Source organism: Neomonachus schauinslandi, chromosome 3 (assembly GCF_002201575.2).
Source record: "Neomonachus schauinslandi chromosome 3, ASM220157v2, whole genome shotgun sequence".
Classification (NCBI taxonomy): Eukaryota; Metazoa; Chordata; class Mammalia; order Carnivora; family Phocidae; genus Neomonachus; species Neomonachus schauinslandi.
Window position 1 is genome coordinate 83,452,695 of NC_058405.1, and position 8,873 is coordinate 83,461,567.

Here is an 8,873-nt window from a genome sequence, read left to right on the forward strand (position 1 = left end):
TCAAGAATATTTAAGAGGATACAAAAATATCCATTACCCAACAAGGTAAAATTCATAATGTCCGGCATCAATAAAAAATTAGCGAAGCAAGAAAATAGAACTCCCAATGAAGAGATAAATCAATCAAATCTAACCTACAACCTCATAGAGGTTTGAGTTAGCAAATAAAGACATAAAAACCAGAGCTAGGACTAAGGTGAGACAGAAGAGGCATGTAAGGCACAAAATTTCAGGAGACACTGACTCTCAAACTTGTGTAAATGCAGATCAGACCAAGAGAAGTTAGAGAGGTAAAACTCTAAGCAACCACAAAAATAATAAGATAAAGCCAACAAAGAAGATAGCATAAAGTCTTTTTTAAACTATGTAATAAATCCCAAAGAAGACAGAGAAATAAGAAAAGGAGACCAGAGAACAGATAGGACAAACAGAAAACCAAAAGCAAGATGATGGATTTAAATTTAATAACACCAATAGTCACATTAAATATAAATGGATAAATACTACCAAATTAAATGGCAGATATTGTCATATTGGATAAAAAAGCAATACCCAAATACTGCCTACAAGAAATACACTTGAAACACAGACACAAATAAGTTAAAAGTAGAAAGATAGAAAAAAGATATATCATGCTAACACTAGCCAAAAGAAAGCTGGAGGAGCTATATTAATATCAGATAAAATAGGTTTCAAAGAACAAAATATTACCATGGACCAAAATGATTATTTCATAATAATAAAATGTTTGTTGGATTAGAAGGACATAAAAATATTACCCACTCATGCCCCTAATATCAGAGCATCAAATTACATGAATAAAAAACAAAACTTCAAAGAGTAATAAATCTAAAATTATAGCTAGATATTTCAATACCCCATTCTCAATAATTGCTAGAATAAGTAGACAGAAAATTAGTAAAATTAAATTTGAACCACACTATCAACCAACTGGATCCAAAAGATATTTAGAAGAACAATCCATCTAAGTGAAATAAGTCAAGCAGAGAAAGTCAATTATCATATGGTTTCACTTATTTGGGGAACATAAGGAATAGCATGGAGGACATTAGGAGAAGGAAGGGAAAAATGAAAGGGGGGAATCGGAGGGGGAGATGAACCATGAGAGACTATGGACTCCAAGAAACAAACTGAGGGTTTTAGAGGGGAGGAGGATGTGGGGATGGGTTAGCCCGGTGTTGGTTATTAAGGAGAGCACATATTGCATGAAGCACTGGGTGTTATATGCAAACAATGAATCATGGAACACTACATCAAAAACTAATAATGTAATGTATGGTGACTAGCATAACATAATAAAATAAAATTTAAAAAAATAACAAGGGACAAAAAAAAGAAAAAGAACACTCCATCCAACAAAAGCAGAATACATATTCCTTGCAAGTGTGCATAGATCATTTATTTGGATAAACCATATTCTGGATCATAAAACAAATCTGCATAAATTTTAAAGAATTCAAAGAATATGCAAACTGTTCTCTGTCACAAATATGTTATATTAGAAATCAATAACAGGAAGATATCTTTAAAATTCCCAAATATCTGGAAACTAGCATGCTTATAAGTAATACATGAAATAACAAAATCAAAAGTTTAATTAGAAATTAGAAAATAAACAGCTATAACTAATAAATTCAGTAAAGTTACAGGATACAAAACCAATATATAAAAATATTTTGGTGCTCATTTTGGCACACATATTCTAAAATTGGAACAATACAGAGCTTAGCATGGTCCCTGCACAAGATAACCCACAAATTCATAAAGTGTTCAATATTTTTTAAAAAATCTTCTGTATTTCTATGCACTAATAACAAACTATCAGAAAGAGAAATTAAAAATAACCCAATTTACAATTGCATCAATAAGAATAAAATACATAGGCATAAATTTAACAAAAGAGATGAAAGATCTATACACTAAAAACTATAAGATATTGGGCAACTTCGGGGCGCCTGGGTGGCTCAGTCGGTTAAGCAGCTGCCTTCGGCTCAGGTCATGATCCCAGGGTCCTGGGATCAAGCCCCGCATCGGGCTCCCTGCTCAGCGGGAAGCCTGCTTCTCCCTCTCCCACTCCCCCTGCTTGTGTTCCCTCTCTCGCTGTGTCTCTCTCTGTCAAACAAATAAATAAAATCTTTAAAAAAAAAAAGATATTGGGCAGCTGGGTGCCTCAGTTGGTTAAGTAACTGCCTGCAGCTCAGGTCATGATCCCAGGGTCCTGGGATTGAGTTCCACATTGGGCTCCCCCTGCTCTGCGGGGACCCTGCTTCTCCCTCTGCCTCTGCCTGCCACTTCCCCTGCTTGTGCTCTCTCTCTCTCTATCTCTACCTCTCTGTCAAATAAATAATTAAAAAACTAAAAAAAAACTATAAGATATTCATGGAAGAAATTGAAGAAGGCACAAATAAATGGAAAGATATTCCATGCTCATGGATTAGAAAAATTAATATTGTCAAAATGTCCATACTAGCCAAAGCAATCTACAATGCAGTTTCTTATCAAAATTCAATGCAGTTCTTATCAAAATTCCAGTGGCATTTTTCACAAAAATAGAACAAAGAACCCTAAAATTTGTAGGGGATCACCAAAGATCCCAAAGATAGCCAAAGCAATCTTGAGAGAGAACAAAGCTGGAGGTCTCACACTCCCTGATTTCAATCTATATTACAAAGTTATAATTATCAAGCTATAGTATGGAATATTCATAAAAACAGACACATAGACCAATGGAACAGAATAGAAAGCCCAGAAATAAACCCACACATATTTGGTCAATTAATTTATGACAAAGGAGCCAAGAATACAGCATAGGGAAAAGACAGTCTCTTCAATAACTGGTATTGGGAAAACTGGACAGCTCCATGCCAAAGAATGAAATTCAATCACTATCTAATACCATACACAAAAATTGGATTAAAGATTTGAACCTAAAACTTAAAACCATAAAACTCCTAGAAGAGGGGTGCCTGGGTGGCTCAATCGGTTACGCATCTGCCTTCAGCTCAGGTCATGATCCCAGGGTCCTGGGATAGAGCCCCATGTAGGACTCCCTGCTCAGTGGGGAGTCTGCTTCTCCTTTTCCCTCTGCCCTTTCCCCTGTTCATGCTCTCTCTCTCTCTTTCTCTCTCTCCCTCCCTCAAATAAATAAATAAAATCTTTAAAAAAAAAAAAAAAACCTCCTAGAAGAAAGTATAAATGGTAAGCTCTTGGTGATTATTTTTTGGATCTGACATCAAAAGCAAAAACAACAAAAGCAATATAAACAAGTGGGACTACATTAAACTAAAAAGCTTTGCACAACAAAGGAATCAACAAAATGAAAATACAACCTACCAAATGGGAGAAAATATTTGAAAATCATGTATCTGATAAGGGGTTAATCTCCAAAATATATAAAGAACTCATACAAGTCAATGACAAACAATCCAATTAAAAAATTGACAGAAGACCCGAATAAACATTTTTCCAAAGAAGACATACAACAGGTAATAAAAAGGTACTCAACATCACAAATTATCAGAGAAATTCAAATCAAAACCACAAGGAGATATTAACCTCACACTCGTTAGGATGACTATTACTAAAAAGCCAAGAAATAAGTGTTGGTGAGGATGTGAAAAAATGGAAATCCTTGTGCACTGTTGGTGGGAATGTAAATTAGTATAGCCACTATGGATAACAGTATGGAGGTTCATCAAAAAATTAAAAATAGAACTACCATATGATCTAGCAATCCCACTTCTGGGTGTTTATCTGAAGAAAACTAAAACACTAACTGGAAAAGACATATGCACTCCCATGTCCATTGCAACATTATTTGTAGTGGCCAAGATAGGAAGCAATCTAAGTGTCCATTGATAGATGAATGGATAAAGAAAATATATATAAAAAAGAAGAAGATCTTGTCATTTGTGACAATAAAGATGCACCTTGAGGGCATTATGCTAAGTAAAATGAGTCAGGCAGAGAGAAACAAACACCATATGTTCTCACTTATACGTGAAATCTAAAAATAAACAAACAAACAAAAACAAGCTCATAGATACAAGGAATAAATTGGTGGTTACCAGAGGTGGGAGGTAGGGTTAGTGAGTAAAGTGAGTGAAGGAGGACAAAGGGTAGAAACTTCCAATTACAAAATAAATAGTAATGGGGATATAATGTACAGCATGGTGACTACTAATTAATAATATTGGGTATTCCATATATGGAAGTTGCTAACAGAATAGATCTTAAAAGTTCTCATCACAAGAAAAAAAACTGTAACTATGTGAGGTAACAGATATTAACTATACTTATTTTAGTGATCATTTCACAGTATATACAATTATCAACTCATTATGTTGTACACCTGAAACTAATATAATGCTGTATGTCAAATATACTTAAATAAAAATAAAGAAAGAAAGAAAACAGCATTTAAAGCCCTAAAAAAAAATTAATTTTAGCCAAATGAAAATGAAAACACAACACACTGAAATTTGCAGGATGCCATTAAAGAAGTACTTAGAGAAAATAAAAGCACTAAACACCTGTATTTAAACAGAAGAAAGGTCTCAAATCAATTATCTCAGCTTCTTCCTTCAGAAACTAGAAAATAAGAGAAAATTAAATCCAAAGGAAGTAGAAGAAAGGAAATAATAGAAATAGAAAAGCAGTTAAACAACAGAAATAAATCAGTGAAACCAAAAACCAGTTCCTTGGAATAATTACTACTATTGTTAAACCTCTAACCAGACATCAGGAAAAAAAGAAAGAGAAAGAGAAGTCACAGATTATCAAAACTATGAATGAGAGAAGTGATATTTCTACAGATTCTACAGATATTAAAAGGATAATAAGGAAAAATTATTGTGCTGGTTGAATAGTGTTCCCAAAAAATTCATGTCTACCTGAAATCGGTCAATGTGACCTTTCTGGAAATAGTGTCTTTACATGTGGTAAGGTCTGATGAAGTTAAGATAAGGTCATATAAATTGGGTTGGGCCCTAAATCCAAGACTGGTAACCTTACAGGAAGAGGGAAATTTGGCACAGAGAAACACACGGGGAGAACATCATGTGAAGATGGACACACAGATTGTAGTAAAGAATCTATAAGCCAAGGAATGCCACGAATTGCTAGCAATCACCAGAAGCTAGGAGAGAGGCATGCAGCAGATTTTCCTTCAAAGCCTCTAGAAGGAACCATCCTTCCCAAAAACTTGACTTTGGACTTCTAGCCTCCAGGACCAAGAGACAATAAATTTCTGTTGTTTTAAGCCATGGTAATTTGTTACAGAAATCCTAAGAAACTAGTACAATTATAAAAATATTTATGCCAATATATTTGAAAATTTAGGTGAAATGGACAAATTTTTTGACAGATGCAAACTACCAGAAACTCATGCACAAAAAAAGATAACTTCTGTTTATCCTTATATCTGTTAAGAAACATAATTGTAGTCAAAATTTTTCCACAGAGAAAACTCCGGACCCAGATGGATTCACTAATTAATTCTACCAAACATTTAAGGAAGAAATAATAGCAAATCTACAAAAATTATTCCTGAAAACTGAAAAGGAGGGAATACTTCCCAACTGATTTTATAAAGTCAGAATTACTATAATACCAAAACCAGAAAAAGACATTACAAGAAAATAAAACTGTAGATCAATATCCCTTGTGAATGTGGATGTAAAAATTCTTTGCAATATTTCAGTAAATAAATCCAATAATGTTTACAAAGAAGAATACATCATGACCAAGTGGGGTTTATCCCAGGATTGCAAAATTGGTATGGCATTCAAAAACCAACCAATGTAATCTCCATGTTAACAAATTAAAACAGAAAAATTGTACATTCATCCCAATAGATGCGGAAAAAATTCAACATCCATTCCTGATGGAAAAAAAAGAACATTCAGCAACATATGAACAGAAAGGGAGCTTCTTCTACCCACTAAAGGGCATCCACAAAAAACCTACAAGAAAATCATACTCAGTGGTGAACAACTGAACACATTCCCTCTGAATCGGGTATAAGACAAAGATGTCTACTAACCACTTCAATCAGCATTGCATTGGAGGTTCGAATCAGTGCAATAAGGCAAGAAAAAGAAAGAATACTTGGAAAGGAAGAAGTAAAACTGTCTCTAGTCACATGATCATCTATATAGAAAATCCAATAAAATTTTAATTACTAATTTTAATTTAAATAAACTTAAAAGTAAGTTTAACAGGTTTGCAGGTCACAAGAGTGATGTACAAAAAAAACCCAATTGTATTTCTGTATACTAGGAATAAAAAATCATAATTTGAATTTTTAAGAAATGCCACTTAAACAACAGATAATATGAAACACTTGGGGATAAATCTGACAAGAAGATTTGGAAATCATGAAACACTGTTGAGAGAAATTAAAGGAGATATATGTCATGTTCATGGATCAGAAGGCTCAATATTATTAAGACATCAATTCTCACCAAATTGATCTACAGATTTGACATAATCCCAATCAAAATCCCAACAGAATTTTTTTTTACATATGAACAAGCTGATTATAAAATTCAGACATAAATACAAAGGACATAGACTATCCAAAACAACTTTGAAAAGGTCAAAGCCAGAGGACCAACACTCCCTGATTTCAAGACACTGTAAACTACAGTAATATTAAGGCAATATGGTATTGTCATAAAGACAGGCAAATAAATCAATAGAGCAGAACAAAGGTAGAACCCCATCTTGAGCAACCTTGAACAGTAGGTCATGAGACAATGGGAAGCACACTGTTCAACCCACTCCAGTCAGCCTGTGTTCCAAGTGCAGCTCAAACATCTCAGCATTCTCCTCCACCAGGATGAGCCTCTTCAACCCGGGACATCCCCAGAGGCCAAGGGCAATAACCGAATTCCCCCTCCATTCCGTATTTAAGAGTCACACCTCCCCCCCCACCCAAGGTCCCTGGAACTTGACTTCCCAGTGCCATTAACCAGCTGTTGATCCTAAAGTCCTCTATACTCATGTGGCCAAGAGAGCTCCCTGGGCCCCATGTAGGCAGTGTGACTCCAAGTAGGCTGGCCTGGACTGAGAGACTGTGATCAAAGGCCCTGCCCCTGGTTATGTACTAGAAGTGGGTCACTGACCCCACAGGGCCTGTGGTTTGGTAGGAGAGACAAAGGATTCAACAAGCGATTCCAAGGTTGACACACAAAATCTTACAGAAGGGTAGGTGTGTGATGCCGACCCAGCCAGAGAAGCTAACCTGGCCGAGGCAGGCCATGAAGGTAGCCCAGAGATGGTGGCATTCAACCAAAACCTGAAGGACAAGTCTGAGCTCAAATTGTAATTAAGTCTTTTGGGCTATGTTGCTTTATGGGGTTAATAATAAGGATAAAGCAGAAGCAGAAAGAGGGAATAGTCAGTAGAGCAAAGTAGTCAAGTTCCAAAGTAAAAGATATCCCCATTCCCTTTCCAAGGGAGATGTGGCTGTAAAGGCAGAGAACTGCCTGAAGAAAGAATCACAGTGGCCTGCAGACTGTCCAAAGCCTCTCACTGGCCAGGCTTATAACACCCACATCCTGATTGCTTCCCCAACATGACTGGCAGCCATCTCCCCATTGCAGCCCTGTTCCCCTATAATTGTCATTGGCACCAAGGTTGAGTTGAAGCTTGAGTCGAAGCTTGAGTCGGGGGTACATGGCCTCAGACAGTGCTCTCCTGGCCCTGCCAAATCAAAGGCACTTGTAGCTGACCCAGAAACCTCTGAAAGCTCCCATTCCCTTCATTGCCTGCTCAGACTTTGGGGAAGCCAAGCTGCAGAAAGAGAGTGCCATGCATTAGATTCTGGGTGCAATGCACTCCTTGGGGAACACAGAAATGATTCCCTGGGTGGAGCAGGATTCCTTGATTTACTGTCTTCTCAGCTCAGACACAAAAAGGGCTCTGGTGCAGAGCCTCGGATCTAGGAACAATGATAAGAGAATGCTTAAAAAATAAAAGCAGATGCCTTTGCCTTGAGATACTATCAACCTCGATCATTTATTTACAGCCTTTTCCCTTAGAGTCATGGGTGAATGCTCTGAAGTCAGAGAGTGCCAGTTCCCCAAACCCCCTTGATTTTCTGGCACTTGATTAATGGTGCTATTAGTGGCTCTATTTGATCTTCACTAAATTTGGGAATTGAGCTTACCAATTTGGTCATAAATATATTATTTTTCATATTTCTAAAGTTCCTTATGATAATGATCCAGGACTGGAGCCTGGGATTTTCTCACCAACTGCTCCTCATATTGGATTTAAGTTTTGGGAGAATGAGTTTATTTGTTTGTCTGCCTTAGAGCATTGGACTATTAAGTACAGAGGGTCCCCAACTTGTGATTGTCCAACTACAATTTTTTGATCTTAGGATGGTGCAAAAGCAACATAAATTCAGGAGAAACTGTGCTTCGAATTTTGAATTTTAATCTTTTCCCAGGTTAGAATTACACAGGACTATCCTCTCCTGATGTTGGGCAGCAATAGTGAGCTGCAGTTCCCAGTCAGCCCCAGGATCACAAGGGCAAACAACCCCCACACTGACAACCGTTCTACCCATGTGACCATCCTGGTTTTCACTTTCAGTACAGTATTCAACAAATTACATGAGATAGTCAATCAATACTTAATGATAAAATAGAATTTGTATTAGATGATTTTGCCCACCTGTAGACTAATATAAGTGTTCTGAGCACATTTAAGGTGGGTGAGGCTAAGCTATGATATTTGGTAGGTTAGCTGTATTAAATGCATTTTCAACTTAATGACATTTCAACTTAACAATGGGTTTATCAAGACATAACCCTATCAGGGCACCTGGGTAGCACAGTCAG

The 8,873-nt window shown here is 36.5% G+C and overlaps 1 non-coding gene across 1 annotated transcript; it reads left to right on the forward strand.

The window, feature by feature from the left end:
- Positions 1–1,700: 1,700 nt before the first annotated feature.
- LOC123324431 lies at positions 1,701–1,802 on the forward strand. Its single transcript, XR_006539803.1, has one exon. It is a non-coding gene; the product is annotated as a U6 spliceosomal RNA (small nuclear RNA).
- Positions 1,803–8,873: the final 7,071 nt, after the last annotated feature.